This window comes from Acinonyx jubatus, chromosome A1, assembly GCF_027475565.1.
Source record: "Acinonyx jubatus isolate Ajub_Pintada_27869175 chromosome A1, VMU_Ajub_asm_v1.0, whole genome shotgun sequence".
In the NCBI taxonomy this organism is placed as follows: domain Eukaryota; kingdom Metazoa; phylum Chordata; class Mammalia; order Carnivora; family Felidae; genus Acinonyx; species Acinonyx jubatus.
This window is the reverse complement of record NC_069380.1, coordinates 56,104,807-56,130,970: the sequence shown is the minus strand read 5'-3', so window position 1 is coordinate 56,130,970 and position 26,164 is coordinate 56,104,807. Positions and strand designations below refer to the sequence as shown.

The 26,164-nt window shown below is 34.1% G+C and overlaps 1 non-coding gene across 1 annotated transcript in view; it reads left to right on the top strand.

The window, feature by feature from the left end:
* Positions 1-247: 247 nt before the first annotated feature.
* The window catches only part of LOC106969505 (uncharacterized), a 47,538-nt gene continuing 21,621 nt past the window's right edge, over positions 248-26,164 (top strand). The window contains exon 1 of the transcript XR_003422220.2: positions 248-25,501. This is a non-coding gene — a transcript (uncharacterized LOC106969505). The remainder of the gene's footprint in view (positions 25,502-26,164) is intronic.

The window sequence follows — 26,164 nt, the reverse complement described above, 5'->3', positions numbered from 1 at the left end:
TTCAATGGCATTTGAAATGTGTATGTGTGTAGGGAGGGTGGTGGATTAAGTTCTGAGGAAGCCATACACGCAATTGTCTCTCAATAAACGTTATATTTAACCACATCACATTAAGCTGCTATAATATTAGCATATAAACTCAATGGTCTTATTTGTAAAAATCAGTTTTAATGTACCATTTCATTAAAATAAAGCTTTTTAGATATCTCCGAAAGAGAGAGAGAGAGAGAGAGAGAGAGAGAGAGAGAGAGAGAGAAGCTATATTCTTTCAGTCATGGAATTATCTACTTCAGAATTAATAATATTAAGTCATTGAAGTATATTTCCATACTAGAAAATAAAATTAGAATAATAGAAATTCTAATGTTTGACTCTGGTCCCTGTTGCTTTTCTAGTTTTTAATCTGTTAGCTATTTTATGTGTTTGTCTTGTAAAAGTAAACTCTTCAGTACTTGTAGGCTAAGTGTTTTGGGACTACTGGGTTTCAACCTCATACTCACAATAAAAAAGAAATATATGTGAAAACTCTAGGACTTCATGCTTTGCCTACTGTCTGAAATATTTTACTTTAGGTGTATTTAAAGTGTCTAAAAATAATTATCTTCAGAATATGTACTCTTATTAAACTTAGACTACCTAGCGTGTGGTCAAATTGACATTTCTTTCATGTAGATTTTTAGCTTCCAACATCTTCAGAGTGTGTCTAAGGCCATTTTTGGAAGAAAAAGTAGTTCAGATACCATAATATTCAGTCTTGTAAAGTGTCCGATTCATGTGGTTTTACTAAAGTGGTACAACCACAACCACTATTTAATTCTAAAAAATATTCATCACCCTAAAATGAAACCTCTTCTCATTGGCACCTACCCTTCAATGTCTTTCCCCCAATTCCTGGCAACCACTAATCCACTTTCTATCTTTATTGATTTGCCTATTCTGGGCATTACATATAAATAGGATCATAATATATGGCCTTTTATCTGGCTTCCTTCACTTAGCCCAATGTTTCCAAGACTCATCCTAAATTCATTTTAGGTAGTAAGAGTCTTAATTTTGCAACACACTTCTTACCGTTTCAAGAAATATTCAAGCCATTTCAACTGGTGAAAAGTTTGATTTATTGCAATTCTGCAATTTTTTTCCAAAGGTGAAAAGACAAATGTAAGCCATGTCCCTTCTAAACGAAGTGAGTTGGAGTTCTCATCCTTCACTTTATCTCTTTCCTTAATTTGCTAGCTGTTTTGTGAGATCTGTGAAATAAAGGTGATATCTGGCCCTTGTCTGTCACAGGTGCCTGCCAGCAGCCATTATGGGCTGCATAAAAACTACATAAGATCTTTTTATCATGTACTGTAAGGTTGGCAGTGCAGGTAAAACCTTTTTCTGTCAGCTAATTCATTGTTCTCACCTTAGAACACAATTTTAAAAGGCCCAAGAGAAATGGAAAATGATCTTAATGTAGATCTAACACTTTTAAGCAGAAGAAAAATGATGAACTGCTTTTACCTCCTTCAGAAATTTAATAGATAAATCAATCTCTAAATTTTATATAAATGGTGGACTGCATCAAAGATAAATCAAAGAGCCAGATAAGAGCAAAGTAAGGTGCTTGAAAATCTCTGCGAAGTTATGAGTAGCCATATTTTAGCATGCACAGCCAATTTTCAGGGCTCTAATTAATGTTGAATGTTCTAAATCATGCAAACCAATACTAATGACAGACAAGAATGGATATCCAGAAAAGTACACATGCTAAAATATAATTGTACAGTTGTATTACTAACCTAGTTCATATTAATTTTTTTAAATTGGATACAGTGGCTGAGAAGATAAAACTATGAAGACCTTGAAATGAAAAATTCTCAAAGTCTCAATTTAGAGTTAATAGTGTAGGAATTGTGCTGTTCACTTCAGTTTTTTATTAGGATTAAATAGGAAGCCAACAGAGAAAGATCTTACTTTGACAATTGATTAATTTGAATGTGGGGGCACTGATTATGAATTTTAATTTTTTTTAATGTTTTATTTATTTTTGAGACAGGGAGAGACAGAGCATAAACAGGGGAGGGTCAGAGAGAGGGAGACACAGAATCTGAAACAGGCTCCAGGCTCTGAGCTGTCAGCACAGAGCCCGACACGGGGCTCGAACTCACGGACCGAGAGATCATGACCTGAGCCGAAGTCGGACGCTTAACCGACTGAGCCATCCAGGCACCCCTCACTGATTCTGAATTTAATCCTAGTCACTTAAAAGCGATATTACATTTGCTGAATAAATAGCTGAGATTCAAAAATAGAAGGAAAAGCTGGGCATAGTCACCAGACACCCTGCCCTTGTCAGAGAAATCTTGGAATTATAGGTGAAAACTGACTTAAATTCATGTTAATATTCTATGCTGCCTCTGACATTTCCACATTAGAACCCTGGGCCTTCTGTGTCCTAGCTGGGTAACTTTTAATTAACTAATGATGTTTGCAGGGTCTCACATTTCTCCTCTATAAAAAGATTGTTAGTAACAGCATCTATTGGAAAATAGTGAAAACTGAAAGATGGTTTAAGGGCCAGGTACTTTGCTGGGCGCATCATAGACTCTTGGCATTATAATAAGGCTTCTATTCACTCCCTCTTCAAATTGGATCCTCATGTTAATTTTTCCCACCTGAATGTTTAATCAAATTTACTTAGTTTAATTCAATTTTTACTTTCTTACATATTCCAGCTGATGTAGCTAAGCCTAGTAACGTGGAAAAAAGATGAGGTAAAACCAGAGAACCACAAACACATTGGATTCTTATTCCATCAATAGTACCTTTAGGGTATGTTTCAAAAGTTCACATCTTCAAGGGTTTTCAGGGTACTGAAGAATAACATCAATTTTTAGGTAGACTAACAAAGTTGACTTTACAAAGTATACTTGTTTGAATCTGGATTCACCATTTTCTGTGACTCCTTTCCAATTATTAGCATTAATAATTTTCAAGGTTAGTATAAGCAAAGAAATTCACATTTTACTCATTGCTTTCAGGTTCAGTATCTTTATGTCATAAAGCCTGTAAGACACATAGAAAAAGAGATCAATAACCTTTCCAAAGTCATAAAATTAATGAATAAATAGAGCCATAAAAATATAGTCTTAAGCATTTCATTTCCTAAAATGACTTATGTTAAGAATTGGTAAATAGTTCAATGAATCCATAAAACTTACCATCCATGAGTTTGTAATTTAGTTTTAATTCAGCAGCCCTTTCATTTTATTTTCTTTAATTCTTATTTTGCAAAGGTTTGGCCATTTGATATCTCCCTGGCATCTGTGTAGGAGACCATACTGAAGCAGAGAAACTTAAGCTAAGTAAAGGCTGTTTCGTTACATTTTTAGTATAGGGAGATTGAAGAGTTTAAGTACAATTAAAGCTGGGAATTTTCTCTAAATTGTTTTTATTCTCGTACCATTCGACCCGTTTGCATCTAATATATAGATAATAATTTCCTAATTTTGAGGTATTTACAGGCTTCCACAGCAAATGTCATACATGCCCTCATACTTTCTGTTAGGAAGTAATGGCTTGAAAAAATAACCACTGAATAAACACTAGGGTGAGAAAGTTTCTTAACATACTAAACTGAATCGTGCCACCTAATATTCCTAAGAATTAGTAACTTTTAACATGGGGATATATCATAATCATATTTGAGATTGAACAGTGAAGATGGTATTTTCTGCAAGGCTACAATTAAATCTCTTTTCTTTAAATTAAAGTCACTCATATATGAATATATATGAATATACATGTGAATATATATGAATATACATATGGATATATATGAATATACATATGAATATTGAGTATTTTTGTATTCTTTGCATAAGTATCTAGTAGTGCAATTGCTGGGTCATAGGGTAATTCTATTTTTAACTTTTTGAGAAACCTCCTACTGTTTTCCAGAGTGTCTGCATCAGTTTGCATTCCCACCAACAGTGCAAGATAATTCCCCTTTCTCTGCATACTCACCAACACTTGTTGTTTCCTGTGTTGTTAATTTTAGCCATTCTGACAGGTGTCATGTGATATCTCATTGTGGTTTTGATTTGTATTTCCTTGATCATGAGTGATGTTGGGCATCTTTCCATGTGTCTGTTAGTCATCTGAATGTCTTCTTTGGAAAAATGTCTGTTCATATCTTCTGCCCATTTCTTCACTGGATTATTTGGTTTCAGGGTGTTGAGTTTGATAAGTGCTTTATAGATTTTGAATACCAATCCTTTATCAGATATGTCATTTGAAAATATCTTCTCCCATTCCCTAGGTTGTCTTTTAGTTTTGTTGATTGTTTCCTTTGCTGTGCAGAAGCTTTTTATCTTGATGAAGTCCCAATGGTTCATTTTTGCTTTTGCTTCCCTTGCCTCTGATGGGAACTTGTGATGAGTACTGGGTGTTATATGTAAGTGATGAATCATTAAATTCTATATCTGAAACCAATTTTGCCATATATGTTAACTAGAATTTAAATAAAACTTGAAATAAAAAAATGAAAATTACATTGTGCTTAGATCTCTAATATGTTGAAATTTATACAGGTTTTGATTTTTTTTCTTTCAGGTTTTGATTTTATAAAGTAAACTCCTAAAACCAAATACTTTAGCATTCGTTGGTAGATTTTTAGAAAACTACATTTTTGTAGAAGTCTTAGATTGATTTTGATTTTTGTAAATTAGTACTTTAGAATTGTCATATCCTTTCCAACACTGACACTAGAAATCTCAAAGTCACCTTTTAACCTTCACATTAAAGAATGCACTAAATTTGGGGTGCCTGGGTGGCTCAGTTGGTTAAGTGTCCGTCTTCATCTCAGGTCATGATCTTGCCATTCATGGGTTCGAGCCCCACATCAGGCTCTGTGCTGACAGCTGAGAACCTGCAGCCTGTTTCTGATTCTGTGTCTCCCTCTCTCTCTGCCCCTACCCTGCTCATACTCTGTCTCTCTCTGTCTCAAAAATAAGTAAACATTAAAAATAATGATTTTTTAAAAGAATTCACGAAATTGTTTCATCGTACTTCCTTGTTCCCACCCACCTCCATTGCTCATTTAAGATTTCATAATCCCTTACCTAGTAGTGGTCTAATTGTTCACTCAAAATCCAATCTCTTAGTTTGTTTATATTTCTTTATATGGTATTTATTGTCCTAATACACAGTTTAGATTAAGCCATTCCTTTCACAACTGTTTAGTGAGTATTAAAAAACAAACTCCTTGATTTATATACAAGGCCTTCTGGACTATGTCGCTATACCTTTCAATGCTTCTGATTGTTATACTCAAATCTGTCTTTTTTAGTATTTATGACATGCCAAATTATCTGTAATCTTAACAGCACTGTGCTAAATAAGTCTAGTTGAAGATGAGTATTATGAGGGTCCGAAAAGATGTCCCAGACCAAACAGCTAATTATATGGCTGGATTAGGATGCTTACTTAGTTTAGCTTCTTCCAAATATCTAAAACTCATCCCTTCTTTTCCCTCCTCTCTAGTCAAAACCTGTTATTTTATGATGTTGAACCCAAATCTCCTTAGTGAGATTCTAGTTCCTTACCCAGATAAATAATTCTATCTTTTATAATCAACTGGAATTATTTATACCTGTAGTATAAAGATAATTTAGCCTCCTTTCTATTAAATTAGGTACTAGCTTCTATATTTTATTTAAGACACCTTAAATACAAAAACTGTATCTTTGTCTTCTTTATCCTTCTATGTTTGTTTCCATTCATGATCAGAAACATATTTTTTATCCTTACATAATCTGAATGGCAGGCATATTCAGTCTGTTGGTTGTAATTCAATTTATTTGTTGTTGTTGTTGTTGTTTTTGCTATTTGATAAAATAAAAATTTAACTATAACTTTCAAATACATTACTTACTGTATTTTGGATTCTTTGTAATAAAACAGATTGCCAAAGTTTGAGGCAATATTAGGACAATATCTGCTGATTCTCAGAATCCTATTGAATACTAATACTGATTACATTTTAAATCTTGGCCAAGAACATTATAAATTAGGATGATGAAATTGAAAGAATAAAAAATCTCTTTAGTTATTTTTTTCCTAAAGCTCTTAGCTAAGTTTTGGAAGAAAAAACATGTATCTTCACAAACAACATTTAAATGTATATGTCATTGTTTCTATATTAAAATATTTATGCTTATATATTTATAAAAATGCCTCTTCATAATATTTTTTATGAATGGTATAAATTGATTGAAATGGCAATGAAGTCAAATTTATTTATGCCATCAATAAAGAAAGTTTTTTTCAAATGCACACACACATGTGTTTATGGTAAACATATTTAAGGCATTGCTCCAGTTTCTATAAACCCCTTCCAAAAAGAACAGAAAAATCCAATATTATAAGTCTCTATCATTTTCAACCTTATGTTGGTTTATAGGAAGATACAGGACTAGGTTAAGTATTTTTCACATAATGTTTGAATTTAATACATTGGACTAATTTTTACAAAATAGAAATAAAACATAAATAAATAGTACTTTGCTAACTGAGAATCCAAGTCACTTATATTTTATGACTCATCAAAATTCTAAAGACTAGGAAAATTAACTGAAAGATTTAATTTACCTATTCCTGAAGATATCTGGACTTGATTTTTCAGTAGTAATAAAAATATGTAATTGTAGAAATCACTAGATAGAATTTTCATAGAATTAAAATAATAAATAGTAATACTCGATGTGTAATTCAATAAGATAAGTAGTTTACTTGTGAAAGTGTTTTATTTAATATCTTATTTTTTAACTCACATAGAATTACAATTCTGTAAAATTCCATTAATTTCAATGTTAATTTTTAATTTTCTTAACATTTATTTATTTTTGAGGGACAAGAGAGAGACAGAGTACAAGTGGGGGAGGAACAGTGAGAGAGGGAGACACAGAATCCCAAGCAGGGTCCAGGTTCTGAGCTGTCAGCACAGAGCCCAATGCGGGGCTGGAACTCACGAACCATGAGGTCATGACCTGAGCTGAAGTTGGACACTTAACCAACTGAGACACCCAGGCACCCCAATGTTAATATTTTAGAATTAATTATAATTTGTTGTGGGTTGCAATGATATAGCCTATCCTAATTATAAAAATCTGTTATAAGGAAATAAATGATTTTTAAATGTACCATATATGATGATGAATATATTCACTGATTTTAAAAGGCTTTTAAATTTACCTCATATGCTGGGACAATTTTTATGAGACCAACTTTAATGGCCTTATAAAAGATGTCATTTATAGGGTATTTATGACATGCCAAATTATCTCTAATTTTTTAAACAACACTGTGCTAAATAGGTATAGTTGAAGAGGAGTATTATGAGGTTTTGAAAAGTTGTTCCAGACCAGACAGTTAATTACATGGCTGAACTAGGATGCTTACCTAGGCTGGCTGGTTCCAAAGCTGGATGAGTAGCAGAAGCTTAAAGAATCCTTTATAGTCTAAGTGAGCGGCTGTCTCATATTCAGAAAGACTCGAAGAACTAAAATTTCCTGGACTTGTTATCAATTAAAATGTCAATGAATGTCAATGACTCAATATAATAGATTTTTAAAATATCTTCCAAATTACTTTGATGATCAGCAAGATATGAAAATCCAGGTGAATATGGTAGACAAGTATAGTACAAACAGCACTGCATCAGAAGGGAAACCTATGTTTCATTTCTATCCTGCTATTTAAAACTTCTAGGAAGATCATATAATGTTTAATGAATTGCCATGTGGTGTCTACTTTTTTCTCTTCATATGCTTCCTGGTATGAATAACTTATGCTATTGATGACGGGAAGCTGCAAGTACTACCAAGAATGCTAAGAAATCACTGAACCCAACATCAGCTCTAAACCGCTACAAAGTGTATGCGACAGCTGCCTCTTTAACGAGTGCCTCAAAAACAAATAAGCCTTGTTGGTGTTCTACATTATGGATTATATCTCATGGTTGTGTCTATGTCATCATTTTCCAGCAATAATCCTAAGTAATCCTCAATAATCCTTGGTTAAGTAGGCTACAGAGCCATGGCACTTTTTTTCCTCTAAAGGTCAGACGTATTTTAGTGACATTTTTCCCTTAGGGTTCAAGCATCAGCCCCTTCAGGCTGAGTCAGAAGGTGACCTAAATGACTCATGCTCTTCAGTACTTAACTATTCTTTCTGACCCTGAGGATTTTTCCTGGCTTATACTAAATACTGTAACTACCTTTCCATGAGAGTGAATTCTTTCCCAGAGGCTGACTTGATATCTTCTCTAACTAGAGGCCCAAAACAACTTCTCAACTAGTCTTGAAAGCATTTCTAAGAATGGCACAATATTATGGTGATTACAATATAGAGTAAACTATAGAATATATGTATATTTATATACATATATACAGCTCATAACTAACTCTATACTGTACTATATATATTATATATCTAGTGCATATATATATTGTATATATACACACAAGTATTTGGTAAATATTTGAATATTTAATTTCTGGCTGTTTCATTTATCCCCCATTTATTTTGTACCAAAAATGTGTATAAATGGTTATAAATTATCAAATGTTTATGGATAAAGATTTTAAGTCACAGAAGTTAGATAATATGCCCAAGATAAAAGAGCTAATATTGACAGGTGCGATTAGGAATCCAGGTATTTTGGGTCAGCTAGGTGGCTCAGTCAGTGAAGTGTCAGCCTCTTGATCTTGGCTTAAGTCATGACCTCACAGTTCGGTTGGTGAGATGGAGCCACCTCTGGGTCTGCACTGACAGAGCCTGCTTGGGACTCTCTCTCCCCCCACTCTCTGCCCCTCCCCTACTTGCGAGCACTCTCTCAAAATAAATAGTCCGAAAAAATCTAAGCATTTTGGTTTAGAGCTAATACTCTTTATAGGGGCAATATTCATATTATCTGTCACTGCCTTTCTTCTTTCTCCATATTAAATTGAAATAGCAACATCTACAAATTTCATTTCAATGTGAATGAATAAGTCTAAATCTACAAACGGAGAGTCATTATTCAGATTGTTTAAATGTATTAGCCCATAAATATATTAGCCCAAGGATATCTTTTCTTTCTTTGGATGGTTTCTTAGAAAAGTTCACATTAATAAAATGCTTACACTTTCTACTCAATTAGTCATGTATATATAATATATCCACTTTGTGTTTGTGCTGTATTTGATGGATTGTTTGTTAAAATAGAAAAATAGAACAGAAAAATAAATTGTTTTTGGTGATCTGAGAGAACGTTTTATGTAACTGATGGGCACAATTTCCATAGGTTAAAATTAGATGTCAATAAAGTAGTAAATTATGATATGTTGTGCACTAGTACTAAATAAAAATAATTTTCAGCCAGAGGGATCAATGAGGAGATGGGACTTGAACTCAATATTTAAGGATGGTCCTTAAAATCAGTAAAATACATGGAATTTTCTAGAATATATTTCAAAAATCCTATAAATATAAAAACATTTACATGTAGAATGATGTATGTGGAACTAGATAAAATGGAATAGATCTGTTGCTAATTTCCAGAAACTGTTCTGTAATATTGAATGATTCTCATCTCATGCGTATGTTTATTCATTCAGAAATATTGTTGACTGATAGCATTTGTGCAGGGTCCTGAGCAGGGCATGTTTTCTGCTGCTGCTGAAAGATTTTACTTCCTTTTCTAATGGTAATATAAAACTCTTTTAAGATAGAAATTATATATTAGCTATCCAACCATAATAGAGTCTGCAAATGGACAAAGTAGCCTAGATTAAAGGGAGAATCTCAAGTGTGAAGCGAATTCTACCAATGTCAACATAATTTCAAAGAAATGGCTTAGGAGAAAAATAAAATAGTATATATATATATCTATATATAGATATAGATATAAGTGTAGTATTTTTCATTCTCTGTATGTAAGATTTAAAATATTTTTAATGACAAGAGTACTTACATTTAGTTGTCATGAAAATTTTTCTCCTAGTAGATTCTGATTATTACTCTTAACTGTCTTACAGCTGGAGTCCAGGGACCTATGTAATTTTAGCTATAATTAAAAAATAAAACAAATTTCCAGTTTCAGTTTTCTAATTGCACATAGGTCATGCATTTAGAGTAATTGAAATTTTCACTCATCATCTAAATAAGTGACATTATAAAGACACAGTCTTACTGTTTATTGGACCAAAACTAGTTTGCTCCATATACACTGTAGAGGAAAAAAAGTAATCAAATTAGTGTAATGAAGATGTGCTGTAATAGATTAAAGATTTCAGTACCAAGTAGTTGATGATCTTGAGTGATAAATATGGCTTTTGTATGACCACCAAGCTTAATCTTTAAAAAATTGTAGCGTTCTAGCCTTTACAAAAAGATCTAACCTTATATCAAATAAATATTGTCAAGATTGATTAATATAGTTGTTATTTTGACCTCAGATGTCCAAGTTGCAATCCAATTACAAAATATTTCTGTGAACATCTATAAGGACATTTCAAATTGACAGAAGGTAACACATGATTGTCACGTTTATTCATGCAAAGAACAATTAGAATAGATTTATTTTGAACATGAAGGAAATTTAGAGAAAAACAAGCATCGTTTCTCATCTGAGAAAGAATTGTTGTTTACTTAAGGTTAACCATGAAAATAACTTACTTCATAGAATACACATAATATAGTAAATACAGATATAGAGAAAAAAGTACATTATGAAAGCCATGTACAGATATATGCACTTTGCTCAAATAATTTCCACAAGAAATATTAAATGCACATTCATTGTTGTTACCATGGAACTAGGTTCTGGGGATAAATAAAGATAAAATTATTTTTGAGGAACTAACAGCATGCCATGGAAAACAGTTACATGAGCATTATAAAAATATGTACAAGTACCATAATGGAAACATATATAATTTTGATAAAAATGCTAAGAAGTATCTTACTCCAACTATTTTGGCATTAGTTGTGGGTACTGGAATGGGAAGGAGTTGGTAGATGGCAATTGGTAAAGCACCCTGGAGAAGTGATTCCTAAGTTGAGTATAAAATAACCATATTAGATGATATCTATGTCTGTAAGGACATCTACTCAAAACGGGTGAAATAAGTGAACATATGCAGGAAGATAAGCATTGTGTTTAGGGAAATATATAATCATTTTGGTGTCTCTACATCAATTTGAATTAGACAGTAGGGACAGATGTTGGAGAAATAAGAGGCTATACCTAAAAAAAAATGTAAACTTTATTCAAAAGGCAGTTATGTTATTCCAACTGGTCTGACACCAACTGTATGTACTACAGTTCAATTCTGATCCTAACTGCCGGGACTTGGCACAGACTCACAGATTAAGGGCAGATTCCTCTACAAGACTGCTCTCACTTCAGATGCCAGCTGCAAGTCTTGAAGGCATGATTGGGCCATCCCACTTCTGGCCAACTGGCTACAAATTTAGGGGTTTCCATGATCAATCCCGTCAGGTTTAATAATTTGCTAGAATGGTTCAGAGAACCCAGGAGAGTACTGTATCATAATTACAGTTTTCTCACACAGGATACATACAGGGTGTAACCTGGGAGAGAATGCAGAACTTCTGTGCCCTTTCCTCACAGAATCAAGGAGTGTCACCCTTCTGGCACATCAATGTGTTCACCAACAAGGAAGTTCCACTGGGTTTTGGTGTGCAGAGAATAAATTGAGATTTCATTAATTGGGTATGATTGAATTCAAATACATGGGCAGATTTAATCTCCAGCCATGCTCCCTTTCCTAGAATTTGGGCTAGCTCCAAGTTCCAACACACTAATCGGGAGGTTGTTCTTCCTGGTGACCAGCCTCCTTTCTGAAGCTAAATAGGACTGACCAGGAGTAACATCATGAAGAAGTTTCAATATTTATCAACCCTTGACTAATATGGTTTCATCTATTTTCCTTTCTTCTTTCCTCCCATTATTTTGAATCAAATCCTAAGATACCATCCCATTTTACTTATAAATATTTTGAAAGGATTTCAGTTTTAATTTGTCTTTACTCTTAGTCACAAACATTATTAAAGATTATAGCACAAAGAAATACTGAGATTGATATAAAACTATGTAATAAGAAACAAGGTCTTATTTATTTAAACAGGCCACTTTATGGCTATAACAAGTGAAGGGGAGTCATAATTTTGAGAGTCAAAAAGCTTAGGCATTATCACCACATATTAATTCATTTTATAGTCCTCAATGAGACTATTGTATGTATTTCTGTACCTTTCATTTGAAAAAGCAGAGAAGATATTTAATATTTAATTTACAATATATTTTACCAGCTCAGCATATAGTGCGAATATAGAGTCATCAAAGTAGTAAATGGGGCCTGGGTAAACCCTGAAAAAAACAGTACTTCAGATGTCTGCTAATTTTTAGAAAAGCGAAAAAAGCAATTTTCTGTTCAGGAGTGAAATAAATTCAATGCCCTGCAAAATATAAAGAGCTGTAAAAATGTATACCATTCTGATAAGTTAGTACATAAAAGTTTGATGTGAAGTAATACAAATGAAGCCTTCAAGAGGTGATAATTTAGAACCAAATAAATTATGAAACAGAACTGCCAATTGATCATGAAAAAAATTAATCTATTTTTGTTAATCTGTTGGTTTGTGGGTTTTTTCTTCTGTAATTACATAAACTAAATTTAATAAAATCTGTTAAATGGGGAAGTGTTCTACTCCAAAATAAAACACTTTGTTAAAATGACTAAATCCTGAAATGGCTAGACAAATTCTTAAAAAAAAAAAAAAAAAAAAAAAAAAAAAAGAGGATTCCTAGAAAGGAGATTAAGAAACCCTGCTCAATTTGTAGGTATTTGTAGGAGTCAGATCAACTAGAGATGGGCCTCTAAGAATGGTATGCACCAGATTATTTATGACAGGGATTTGTTTATGGAATTGGGGAAAGGGTTACACCGTTTAGCTACAGTTGTTGCTTTGTGTCTGGTGGTGGCTCTGAAATAACAAGGGCATGCAGTATAGACAGAAATATAAGGTGTTGGAGAGAGCAAAGGCAAACTGGAACTTGTATAAATGAGTGGAGAACCCAGGAGGATGAACTGGAAGCCAGGTAGCTTCTCAACACCTTGAATTGTCCAACTTGAGTGATAGGGATGATTTGCAGAAGAGGCTGGTGCTATTTGTCAAGGGCATAAACAAAAATCTGGCTCAGGAGCCAGTGGATCTGGAGGAGGAGATCTAGCAGATGGCAGAGGAGGTGGAAGCCCAGTTACTGTTTCAAGCCAACAAGGTGAGTCAGCAAGTTTCAGATACTGTGCATGAGCTATAATTGTATCCGATCCTACACTGACACCCTGAGTTTCAATCTAGCTGTTGTTCACTTCCACCTTCTAAATCTTACACATCATGTTTTCCTTATGGCCAAGCTTAGCCCAAGAACATAGAGGGAAAGAAATTCTGGGAAATCTTGTTTCAGCTCAGCTAAGTTGACACAATAGAAAACTATCAAGATTCTCTTGCTATCTCGGACTCTACATGCATCTTCATTAACCACAGATAAGTTCTAAAGTCCTACTTCTTCCTAACATGATGCACACAGTAACCATCTTCCTAAACAAATTTAAAAAGTCCTTATATTTGTCTTTAGCTGATGATGCTCAGTCCTTTTCAGGATGAATCACACTTTCTCTTTGATGTTCTGTAACCTAAATATTGAGATAGAAGGTTAGCTACTATTAACATATCTAACACTTGTTGATTTTGTGGAAAAATGTTTAAACTATATTCCGTACTGAAATAAGTTAACTATTCCTTAACTACTGAAGACCTCATTTCAGCAGATTAGTTACGAGTTAATAATTGGTGTTTGTCACTACCTCTTCCCACTCCCAGTCTGTATTGCCTTTACCTTCAGCAATCACCTCAGATGCTTGTAGATTCTTGCTTGGTTGAATGAGCAAAACCTTTATCCCTAAAGTGGCTGGGTCATTACACATTCTGACTCTACTGGGTTGATGGATTTTCCATGGGCTCTAACTACAGGACATTGGAGTGCCCAATGATCCCCAGAAAACTAAGCGTTCTCCTCCTTATACCATATTTTCTAATAGCACCACAATTTCTCTTTTTAAAATTTTTATTTTTAGAAAGAGAGAGAGAGTATGAGTGCTGCAGAGGGGCAGAGGGAGAGAGAGAGAGAGAGAGAGAGAGAGAGAGAGAGAGACTCTTAAGCAAGCTCCATGCTCAGTGCAGAGCTTGACACGGGGCTCTATCCCATGACATTGGGATCATGACCTGAGCTGAAATCAAGAGTCAACAACTGAGCCACCCAGGTGCCCGCACAATTTCTCTTTTATACTAAAGATCACTCCAGACATATAGCAACCTCTTCCTAGTCTATGTATTTACTGGTGTTGAGTAGCTAGAACAACAGGTCTTAGGGTAGAAACTCAGTTTGTAATTATTTCAAATCATTGCAATGTCTCCCGGTGGAAGCAGGATTTTATTTAATGATACTGAATCTGTGATATAAAAATACATGTCCTTATATATAAAAGTAATTTTTTCCCTTTTTGTTACAGTTGCCTGGTCAGCGTATAATCATAGAATGAGTTAAAAAGTTTTTCATTAACCCCTCCCTTTAACCTACTTTGGCAATTTGAAATTCCTTTTCAATTTTTTTAATCTTTTCACATTTTCTGCTACAGTTTGATAATGAAACTCTCCTTTAAATAATTAAGCTACTGGCTAATCAATGCAGTCCTTCTTACAGTACCTGCCTGCTCTCTAAGATTTTGATATTACTCTGCGGTCACGCTGGGAAAAGTCCTCTTTTTGGATGCTAATTCTTCCAGTTTTTAGGTTCAAAATTTTCATTGCCACATTTCACCATGAATCTAATTATATGTGCCTTATTTTATAAAAATCTAAATTTATTCTTGTAGAAATATAGTTCTCTACCACTTATATATACAGAATTCAATTATCACTGTTTTATACGTGTTGCATTCTATTTCTTTCCTTGCTTTAAATGTGATTCGTCTTTTGAATGCGAAATGTATAAAAATGTCCAGAGAATAGTGTAACACACATGTATCTCAAACAAGAACAACAAAATAGTATATGTGCTTTTTATAAATTATGAGTTAAGGAAATATCACTTGTAAAGTTAACACTTCAGTTTGATTCCCTTGCTTCACACCTGCTATGGATTGTTGTACAACCTCAAATTTACACTGAAATCCTATGCCCCTTGCAATGGTATTAGGCGATGAGGCCTTTGGGAGGTAATTAAGTCATAAGTGTGGAGCCTTCATGAATGACATTAATGCCTTTACTAAAAGAGGCCCTAGAGAGCTCCTTTGCCCCTTCTATCAAATGAGGACAGAAGTCTGGGACCCTGCTGGGGGCCCTCACCTGAACATGCTGGCCCTCTGAACTCCTACTGCCAGCTCTCAGAATGGTGCGCAATCTGGTTTTTTATAAGCCACGTAGTCTGTGCTATTGTGTTACAGCAGCATGAAGAGACTAAAACACCACTTGTAGAATCAAACGTGTGAAGTCATTGAAAATACTTTAAGTTGGCATATTAACATTTTTTTAAATCATTCATTCTATTTATTTAATAAATATTTCCCTGGTGCCTAATATGTGGCTGACAATGGTCTAGACATTGGGAATCCAACAAAGTATAAAACATAGTTTTTGCCATGTTGGCAATTATATACACGTTGCCTCTCACCTTGGTATGTTCACGTGTCAAATGATCTTGTACTCCACTCTTCTTCAGACGTTCAATTACAGGTTTATTCTCTAGATCTTTTCATGATCAGTAACAGCCACCTCCTCCTTAAACTAATCTCAGTTGCAAGAATGCCAGTATCTGATTAACACCTTCTATTTTCCAGCTCACTAACTGTACTACTGCAATTACAACAATCCTTCTAGCCCACCATAATCTACAATCAATTAATACTTCCATCTATTTACCGTCTCATAATACTCATATCTTCTTTTTCCCCATAACCTGATTCAATTCTATGGTCAATCATTGTAATCATTCTCTTGCAGACATCCTCATTCCTTTCAATGCTCTTATTTTTTTTACTCTCCGTTGCCAAAGCTGCTTCCCTGGCCTGGAACTATAACACTCAACTTGCCTAATTTGTCTAAAAGAAAACCGATCTTGCTGAATCTTCCCGTGTAAATGCACGATCAACGATTTCAGTTGAGCACTCAGTGCTACTCCACCATCACACTTTATTTCTCCAATCCATCCCTTCTCGCAGTCTGAAAGATGACTATTTTGCATTTTTTCTGACTTCAAGTATTTAACATTTCCTGCCTATACGTACACTCAACTAATATCCCTGCTTTGTATTTCCCCCAACAGAATTGAAGAATACAGAAGAGAATATCCATAAGCTCTAGTAATTATATACCCCCTAACTGTGTCCATGTGCTGTATCTTATGTTCTCTCAAATTACCATTAATGAACTGCCAGACTCCTTTCTAGATTTAACACTTTTACTTACACATCCAATTCCATATCGTCAGTGCTGCTTCAAGCAATTGCTCCAGTATTTCTTATTTCTCCCTTCCTCTCTTGTAAGCATTTTTTTTCTCTTGCTACTAAATCTATAGTTACAGTATAAAACCATGTTCCTATTATCCTCATATTGAACAAAAGATAGGATTTCCCTCAATTTCATTTCTTCATTAATTTTTCCCTACTTCTCCCCCTTCCATTTCAGCAAAACTTCTTCACTTCATATATTCACCCTCTGACTTAACTTCCCTTCTTCCCTTCCTCAAACTCCTGTCAGGCTTTTGCCACTATCATTACATCATATCTTTAGCCAAGGTGCCAAGACCATAAGTGATTTCTCAGTTGCTAAACGTAAGTGTCATTTCTTCATTCTCCTCCTGAGCCACAGCACCATCTGAAATAATTGCTGACTCACTCTCTCTGGGGAAGCCCTTTCTTCCCTTTTCCTCCAAGTATCTTCCATGGTTTGGAGCCTACTTCCCTGACCACTGCTTCTGAATTTCCTTTCTTTCTCATCTCTGCATATATAACTTGGAGTACTCCAAGTGTTTATTCCTGATGTATTTTATTTTTGGCTTACCTGCACTCACTCAGAAATTTCATTAAATCTCGTGCTCTATTTCCATACTCTGAAGAATTACAAATGTGTATCTTCAGTCAAAATCTCTCTCCCAAAATTGACTCAATTATTTAAAGGCCTATTGATAGCATCATTTGAATGTCTAATAGATATTTCAACAGTAAAATACCAAAAATTGAGCCCTTAATGTGCTGTCTCCCCCCCTCCCCAAATTCTTCCCTGTTATATTAGTTTTCACGAATTCCTTATTTCTAGTTGTTCACACCAAATCCCTTAGAGTTCTCCTCCTAAACTGCCTCCCCACCACATTATTCAAGTCTATGTAGTAATCTTCTTTGCTTTACCTTCAAAATTAACCAGAATGCAAACATTTATTAATACTTCTGATATTATTAACATTTTGGTCCAAGCCACCAAAATGGGTTGAAGGCTTGGACTTCCTCACTACTTTCTCTGCCCCTGCCTTTGTTCTTATTATAGTACATTCCCTTCAAGTTTTGCTTTGTTTTTAATTAAAGTAAGTACATTTTTTTGAGACAGAGAACGAAAGTGCAAGTGGGAGAGGGGCGGAAAGAGAGGAAGAGAGAGAATCTTAAGCAGTGGAGCCTAGTGTGGGGCTCAATCTTGTGAGATCATGACCTGAGCTGAAATCAAGAATCAGAGGCTCAACCGACTAAGCCACCCAGGTGCCCCTGGTCAATTCCCTTTAAAATAATGGTCAGATCACATTACCTTAGCTCAAAATCCTTTGGTGGCTTGTTATCTTGCTTATAGTAAATTCAAAGCCTTTACAAGATTGACGAAGTGCTATGTAATTTTTAGCTCCATAGGTACATTATGCGTGTTTTGTGCATGTACACTAGAACCCCCATCTGTGCCTTGTCACTCCCTCTTCTAACAGCACAAGACTGCAAGTTTTTTCCGAAGACTGACCTGAGCAACTGCTGTCATTGTGCCCTCAGAGCTGAGCGTCCATGGAATTTATATTCCTTCAAGCAGCCTTGGGCTTGAGGACTAACTTGTGCTGGTGTGAGAAACCCCAGCCGTGTTGATTGCAGCTGAGATCAGATCTGGGGGCTATTTTGTACTCCAGAATTCCCCTGCAAGATCACAGTCTTGCCTTGCTCCTTCACCTTCCGTTTTTTACTGCACCCTTCTTTTATCAGGTTCTTTCTGGAGAACATTTCCACAATAAATCGTTTGTATGTATGTATACTCTCAGGGTTTGCTTCTGGAGACCCAAGCCCAAGACAAGTCTCTATTCCAGTTTTCTTTTGGGCCACATCTCCTACTACTGGACCCCTTATTTACTCAGCTCTAGCTTTGTATCTTCCCCCTTTTACTTTTCCCCATGACAGCAGGCATGTCCCCTTCTCAGGTCCTTTGCATTTATTCTCAATGTCCTCTTACTCCTAGTACCTGTAAAGCTCAGTGTTTCACCCCTTACTTGTCCTTGTTCAGATTATACCTTCCTAGGGAGTCCTCACTTCCAGTACACAATATATCCTATCTTCCCATCTTTCTTTTCTCCATTGCATTTATCAGCTTAAAGTACAATGTGTTTAATGGATAACACTTATTTACTGTCTCCTCCCATCACAATGTAAACATCCTGAAGGCAGGAAGTTTCTCTGTATCTCCAGATCCTTGAAGAGTCCTTGGCCCACTAATGTGTCAAAACAACTAATTTGGGATGAATTGAATAAATACACATTCAATAATAATATGTAAACATTGTGTTAATTTGTACAGAAAATATATCATACTGTATATCATTGTGAAGCATTTTTTTGTCATTCACATTATTTTTGAAATCAATCCATAGTGATATATATACATAAGCATCATTCATTTTTAATTGTTTCATGATATTTATCATTTAGAAGTAGTTTTAAGAGGAAACATGTATTTTAGTCAACATTTATATACAATTTTTCAAAATATTTACTTGTAGAAGAGAAAGTCTGTACAGTTAAATTTTCTAGCAATGAAAAAGTTAATATAAACACCAATTCAATATGAAAATATTGTCTCAATCACTAAGCATTTCTGTCATGGTTTTATTTTTTAACTTCTTAGACTTCTAAGTTAAATTGAAATTTTTGGGTACAAATGTCATATTGTTGTATCTTATAAATATAGATAATCTTAACCTTTAAAAAGAACAATTAAATTGCAGAACACTTCCTGCATAGATAGATGAATGATAAAATAGCATAGAATAGTAGTTCATTCTTTAAAATCTAGGCAAGAAAGACTAATTTCAAGGTCCAGCATTTCAACTTCATCTTTAGTTTTGAAATAATTGCTAAAATACTTTCTTAGATGAAGAAATTCAATTGAAATGAATGACAAAGATCTGTACTAAAATCAATGTCTCTAATGTTAGGAATATATTTATGAAATGTAACTCATGAGAGATTTTTCTTGAAAACTCAGAAATAAATACGAGATTACATATTTTTGTAATATCTTAGGATAGTGGGTTTAAAATGAACACATAAAATATTTTGAAATAAACTGATTTTAAATACTTCAGAACAAAATGCCATTTGTGAAACAAGGTCAGTATTAATTATCAACTTGATCTTCCAACATAGAAATGTGATTTGGAAAATCATCCATCTATAGAAAAGTCTTCCTTTTTTCTTTTCTTTTTTTTTTTAATACCACACTGAAATAAAATGTTTCTCATTGCCCCTAGTTGTTCTTTGTGATCAGAGGCCAGTTTTATCAGTGTATTTGAGTGGAAGGAGCTGTACTGTGCAAATTAGGAGACCTGGATTCTGATCCTCCTCTAACTAATATTTCAAAGAGGACTAAAATCTGGAGATTTATTCAGATACAAATAGTGTTCCTATATTTGAAACACACACAGTTTTTAGAACTGTATAAATAAAATATACTAAATTATTATATTATATTTAATATAACATATTAATTATATTAATTATATTAAATATATTAAATATATTATAAATAAAATATGCTATTTTCACCAGAATATAAGCTATAACAATATAAAGCAGTTTCCCAGTGTTCATTATACATTTTTAGTATGAAAAATCAGATGGTGAAGTAACACATCATGTTATCTACTGGAGAAACATCACCATTACTAAGGATGAAGTTGTAAGATAGCTTCTAATAATGAAGCTGTTACACATTAAATTTCCAAGTGTTTTCAATTACAACCTATCATTGTGCTGAACACAAATTTGTGAGACAATGCAGACACCATTCCTATCTTATGAAGTAATTCATACAGTTTCATTGTTATTCCCAAAGTGTGGCTGGTTAACTGTGGCCACACATCATCTGTCACTGAGAGGTTGGATGTATAAAGTGGTGGGCTGGAACCAGCTTGTAACAGCTCACAAGGATAGGTTTTCCTCATTTCTTTCCAATTCTGTGTTTAGTGACATAATATTGATAACTCTAATTACACCAGAGAAATTGGTAAGTACTATAAACACAATTGTTTTGTTTTGGGTTTTGTTGTTGTTGTTGAGAGACAGTTTACTAGCACACCACTGACTGTTCTCTCTCTCTGAATCAATTTTGGCTCTGAGATGACTTCGACCAATAGATTTTGGCAGAAATGATCTGTACCAGTTTCCTGGCCTAATTCTTCAGAAACTGTCCTCCCCTTTCTGCCTCTTAGAATATTTGCTCTTGGAAAATGCCCAAGCAATCAGTGAACAGGCCCACATAGACAAAAACTGAGGGTCCCAGTTGATGGCTAGTGTTAGCTTGTCAGCCACCTTCAGCTGGATCCTTAAGCAGTGGTCAGTCCATCCCAGGTGACAATATATAAAACAGAGATGAGCTTCCCCCACCAAGCCCAGCCTGAATTGCAGATTTGTGAGCAAGGCAAATTATTGTTTTGGTTTTCAGCCACTACATTTTTGGGTGGTTTGTAATGGTACATTAGATAACTGGAATGCAGAGACACAGCTTGAGTGTAGACAAATTAGGACTGGACCCCACCTTATGGAAAGTTCTTCATGCTTCTATTTCCTTCCCATTCCCCCATAACAGTACTGGAAAAATAAAGAATATATACCCTATTCTGAAGAATGCAGAGAAAACCCAAAACTAGTGGTTAAACTACTGTTTTTCTAACAGTATTTGACAGACACTTTCAAAGTCACTATTGTGGAATCATTGCAGGCATTCTGAATCAATGTTTCATGAGTAGTATATGCCTTCTCTTTTCCTGATTGTAAATTTCCATGTAATAAGAATAGCATTTGAAAGTCAAGTCATTTATCTTTGTTATGTGTCTAAAATTAGCATCTATTTTGTTTATTTGCTGACTGCCAGAAATATGATGAATAATAATATTGGAAGAATTGGCAGGAAACTGAGCATGCATATGAATCACTAAGTCAAATTATAGTAACATTAAAAAATTAACTGTAGGGTAATGTAGGTTATCTTTCTTATTGGTATATCTGAAAACAATTTTGTAGATGTTTAAAACAAAGCAATCAAGAGAGAATCATACTGGTAACAAGTTAAAGTGTTAGTAATTGTAGATATGTCCACAATAGCATTAAAATATTTAATAACCTGCCATTAGTGAGTAAAACATAAAAGTACAAATCAAAACATTACACCTACTTTCAAATATCACAGACTCAAGTCTCGATTATCTGTCACCATGAATATTGTGGCATTCTAAATGGTTCTGTTTTTACCCTCCTTCTCTAGACCTATTACTCCAAAAATACACCTCTAAAATAAGTATATTCTTGCACAGAACCTACCTTTTCATTCTAAGGAATAAACTCTAAATCCCTGTATTCTATACAGTTTCTCTTTTCAAATCTCAAAATTTCATTCTCTTTCTTAACAAACTAGGTTACTCTCTTCCCTAATATTTCCCACACATTCTCATCCCTACTTTTGACCATATTGATGCCGCTATTTGAAAGTCCTTTCCCTCCATCTATATATATTGAAGGTAAAGTCAAATATTAAGAACCAGTTCAAAAAGGATGCATGAAATATTCCCAACCACCCAACTCCAAAAGTAGTAGCTCATGCTCCTGTATTCACACTTCTCTATTACAGTACTTCACTTATGTTAATATTTTATTTATTTCTATAAAAGCACATTTGTACTGCTAATAGTTCTCCAGTTTCTAATATTATTTTTTTCATTACTAGTACTGTCTTTTAGTTTAATTTAGTAAATGGGTGCACAGAGTCACTTCCTTTCCCTTTTGTAGCTAGAGGTAGTTTTGTAACAACATCCTTGCCAACTGTTTTAAGGATAAGTCTTTCACTTAAAAAATTATGCTTGGTTCTCCTTTAAATTGTTTCTCCTTCCCATGAGACAGGACTTGGACTTAGCACTGGTCAACCAAGTTTGACGATGCAGATAATAGCACTAGTTGAGGGAGATGAGGCACAGAGGTAAGAGCCATACGCCCTGGATGATCTAGTGGTTCAAAACTGCCAGCCTACACTGGCCTACCCACCTACCTCATTGTTATGAAAAACATATATGATTCTATAGCCACCTAGACTATATATCCTAACATACTAATGCACTAATCTCTAACTTTCTGAGTGTAGAAATATCACAGATACTTTTTTCTTTCTCCTATACCTAGCACAAGGACTTGCAGACATTATGTGTTCAAAATGTCTTTGTTACATTGCATTGCACTAAAAACTAATTCTATTTGTAGGAAAAAAAATCCGTGTAAACGTTTGTTCATTAGATTGGCCTTATCAGCATTAGGTCATCTTATAGTCCTCTATTAAAATAATTAGATCATTACTTTTACTAAAACATTAAGATATTCATTGTTTATAATACAAGTCAGTATGTTTCAGAATTAGAGTATATGTGGAAAGGAAATGGTGGCTGAGAGGATAAAAAGAGCAGAGAAGAAAGACTTCATAAAGTATCTGTGCTTCATTTATAGTAATGCTATGTGCATAAGGGAACCTCTTAAAAATGATCCACAAAGCAAATGGTATTTCAATAGTAAATATCACAAAGACCAAAGGAAATTTAAATCTAATTCAGAATTATTCAATAAAGGTCAGTGAGAAGTAGGTGGGGAAAAAAGAACATCAGATGATAGGAATTTTCAATAATGTCCTCATCAGAAAGGTCAATCAAAGTTATTTCCCTACTGTTTTCAAAGGAGGTAAAACTTTTCAATTAAGAGTTGTTGAGTAGTATTAAAGAGAGAAGACTTTGCCCTCAGCAATTTTTTAAGTGAAAAAACACAAATCATTTTATCTTAATTCATCACTGTATACAAGAACCAGGACTTAAAAAAATAATAATAATAACAAGGCTAAGATTTTGCTATAAGCCTCCAGGCATAGGTAATATTTCTCTACTCACATGGCTTCTGTCATCTTGTAAGCAGAAAAGTAGGAGTCCTACTAAAGCCTGCCTCTGTGCAGTTTGATTATTAAACATAATTCTGAGTCACAGAGTTCTCACAGCTTCTGTGAAAGCTACAGGAAAAGATGCAATTCAAACAAAATGTTCCATATAAATTCAGGCAGACCATGAGCATAATGGACCTATGTGAATAAACCCTCGAATCACAAAATTTCACCATGAATATAGAGAGTTGATGGCTTTACTGTTTCTAGTTGAAGGATTCCACAAAGTATCTGATTTCTGGTATATTTAGGGAATTGGCCTCATGGTATGTTATAGGAGCCACAAATGCCCCATGGTGGGGGGAAGGGAGGGGAAGTCCCATGCATAATAGAGAGTGTTTACAGGCTGATATGGCTAGAATTTGGATGGTTTGGACATTTCCGAGTGACCTCAAAAGAGAGTTGCTGGGGATCACTGTGTTAATGAACAGATAAAGTGCTCATCCAGACACAGTGGAATCAGAACGCAAGGAACTTTTATGAGGAAAATATCTCAGAGGTGGACAGAATGACAATAGTATATATTATAGCACAATTACATTTAGAAGGAAGTAGAACCAATTTCCTCACATTTGTGTAGAACATAACATGGAGCTTTAAATGTGGCAGGAAACAAATAAAAATCTTAGCATACACAAGATCTTTAAGATGAGCAGTTAGAGAAATCACTCCTTGGCCACATAACAAAAGCTGTGGTGTCATTTGGACATCAGAAGTCTCAATAATAAATTACCATAGGGACCAGATTAGGGAACATGGAATTTGCTAAATTACTATGTTGGCTCATTTGCAATATCCAATGGGACCTTCTAAATATCACATAAAGATATGTGGGAAAAGAGCACAAGGTCTTAATTACAAGTAATCTATGAAATTAAAATGTGAGATTATTTTGCCATTAAAAATGCTAAAGCAATCTTGTTAAACATATGAAGCATGGACATTCTAACACACTGTTGAAATGAATATAAATTTATCTTATATAAAATAATTGACTACTTTTATAAAAACCCAAAAAATATTCTTTCAGTAATTCCAGCGAAGGGAATTTATTCTAATGAAATATTCACAGAACAAATGAAGATTTACAAATATGTTTACAAAAATATTAATAAAACATTTCACAGTAAATAACCTATATAAGGAAATTTGTTAATAAGGATGGCATAGTTACATATGGAATATACACAACTATTGTGAATTATATTTGATTTTGCCTGGTATCTATTAATGTGGAAAACACATAATATTAAACAGGAAGAGTAAATTACTTGAAACAAAGAGCAATAATGATCTTACTTTCTGAGGAAAAAGAGAATCAAGTTTCTTAATTCTTACTTTGAGAAGATCAGTGTTGTTGGAATATCTAACATTGATATTTGAGTTCAGAAAAAAGACATTGGCAGGTTAGTATAACAAGGTTCTCTTGAGTTAAGAGATCATCATCATGGAATGCATTAGTACCTGGGCCTTGATTGCCATGGAAGATATCTGGGTTTTGCCAAATCAAGTCTTGGGCCAGAATTAATCTCAAATAAGGTAACTTAACGATGTGGACATGCACTTGGGAGAGGTGTGTGTGTGTGTATGTGTGTGATCAAATGGTATTTCATTGGGAATCAAGAATTATGTTGGTATATATTATGGTATATGTATTATGGTTTAAAATAACCCTGGAGAGAGAAATTTTTTTCATCCAAGAAACAAATATTGAAACTCTAGCAGCAATGTCCATTGTTACATGAACACATAAGGGAGAACACCATATAGAAATTGCGTGTTTGCAGGAATAATATTGCATACTAGTAAAAGCAGCAACGGAAGCAGAGAATTGATTCTGATTGCTAGAAGATCATACCTTCAAGTTTTACCCATTGGACCAAATGAAGCCACTGACTTCTTGGACTCAGTAAGTACCAGGTTTTTGTTTTTTCATTTTTTTTAACTTGTCAATGGAGTGGACACTGTACCAAGAAGAAAAGAATATTTTCCACAATAGGCAAAATGGGAAAATAGAAATGTGATATTGTGACTTTATATTTTTAGCCTATAAAAACATGCTTGTATACTTACTATCAAGTGACATGATAATATTTGCATTATAGTACTTGATGTTGACTCTCTGGAGAATGGGTATAGTGGGATAGGCTATTTCTATAATAATTATACCTAATTACAGACAGAAAAGGCTTGACCTTGAGAAGCTGAAATAGAAATGAAAATTAAGCAACTTAGGAATACAGACTATTCATTAAATATAAGTGAAAGATAATTAAAAATATCAATAGTTTCTTAGGATTGGAAAATAGATGGATAATAGTACAAACTTAGAAAATACAGAATTATTTACATATAGACAGAACTTATTCAATTTTGGAGTTTGTTCATACCTGTACGATCTCTAGATGGAGAGGTGAGGAAAAGCAAACATGATTATATACATAAATCTTAACTTCAAGTTCTGATATTAAAATAATAGGTTTGGGAATCAACACATACAAGGTCATTGATGCCACAAGAATAAGCAAGTTGGTGGAAGGAAATAATAAGAAAGTTTGTGAAGTGAGAAGAG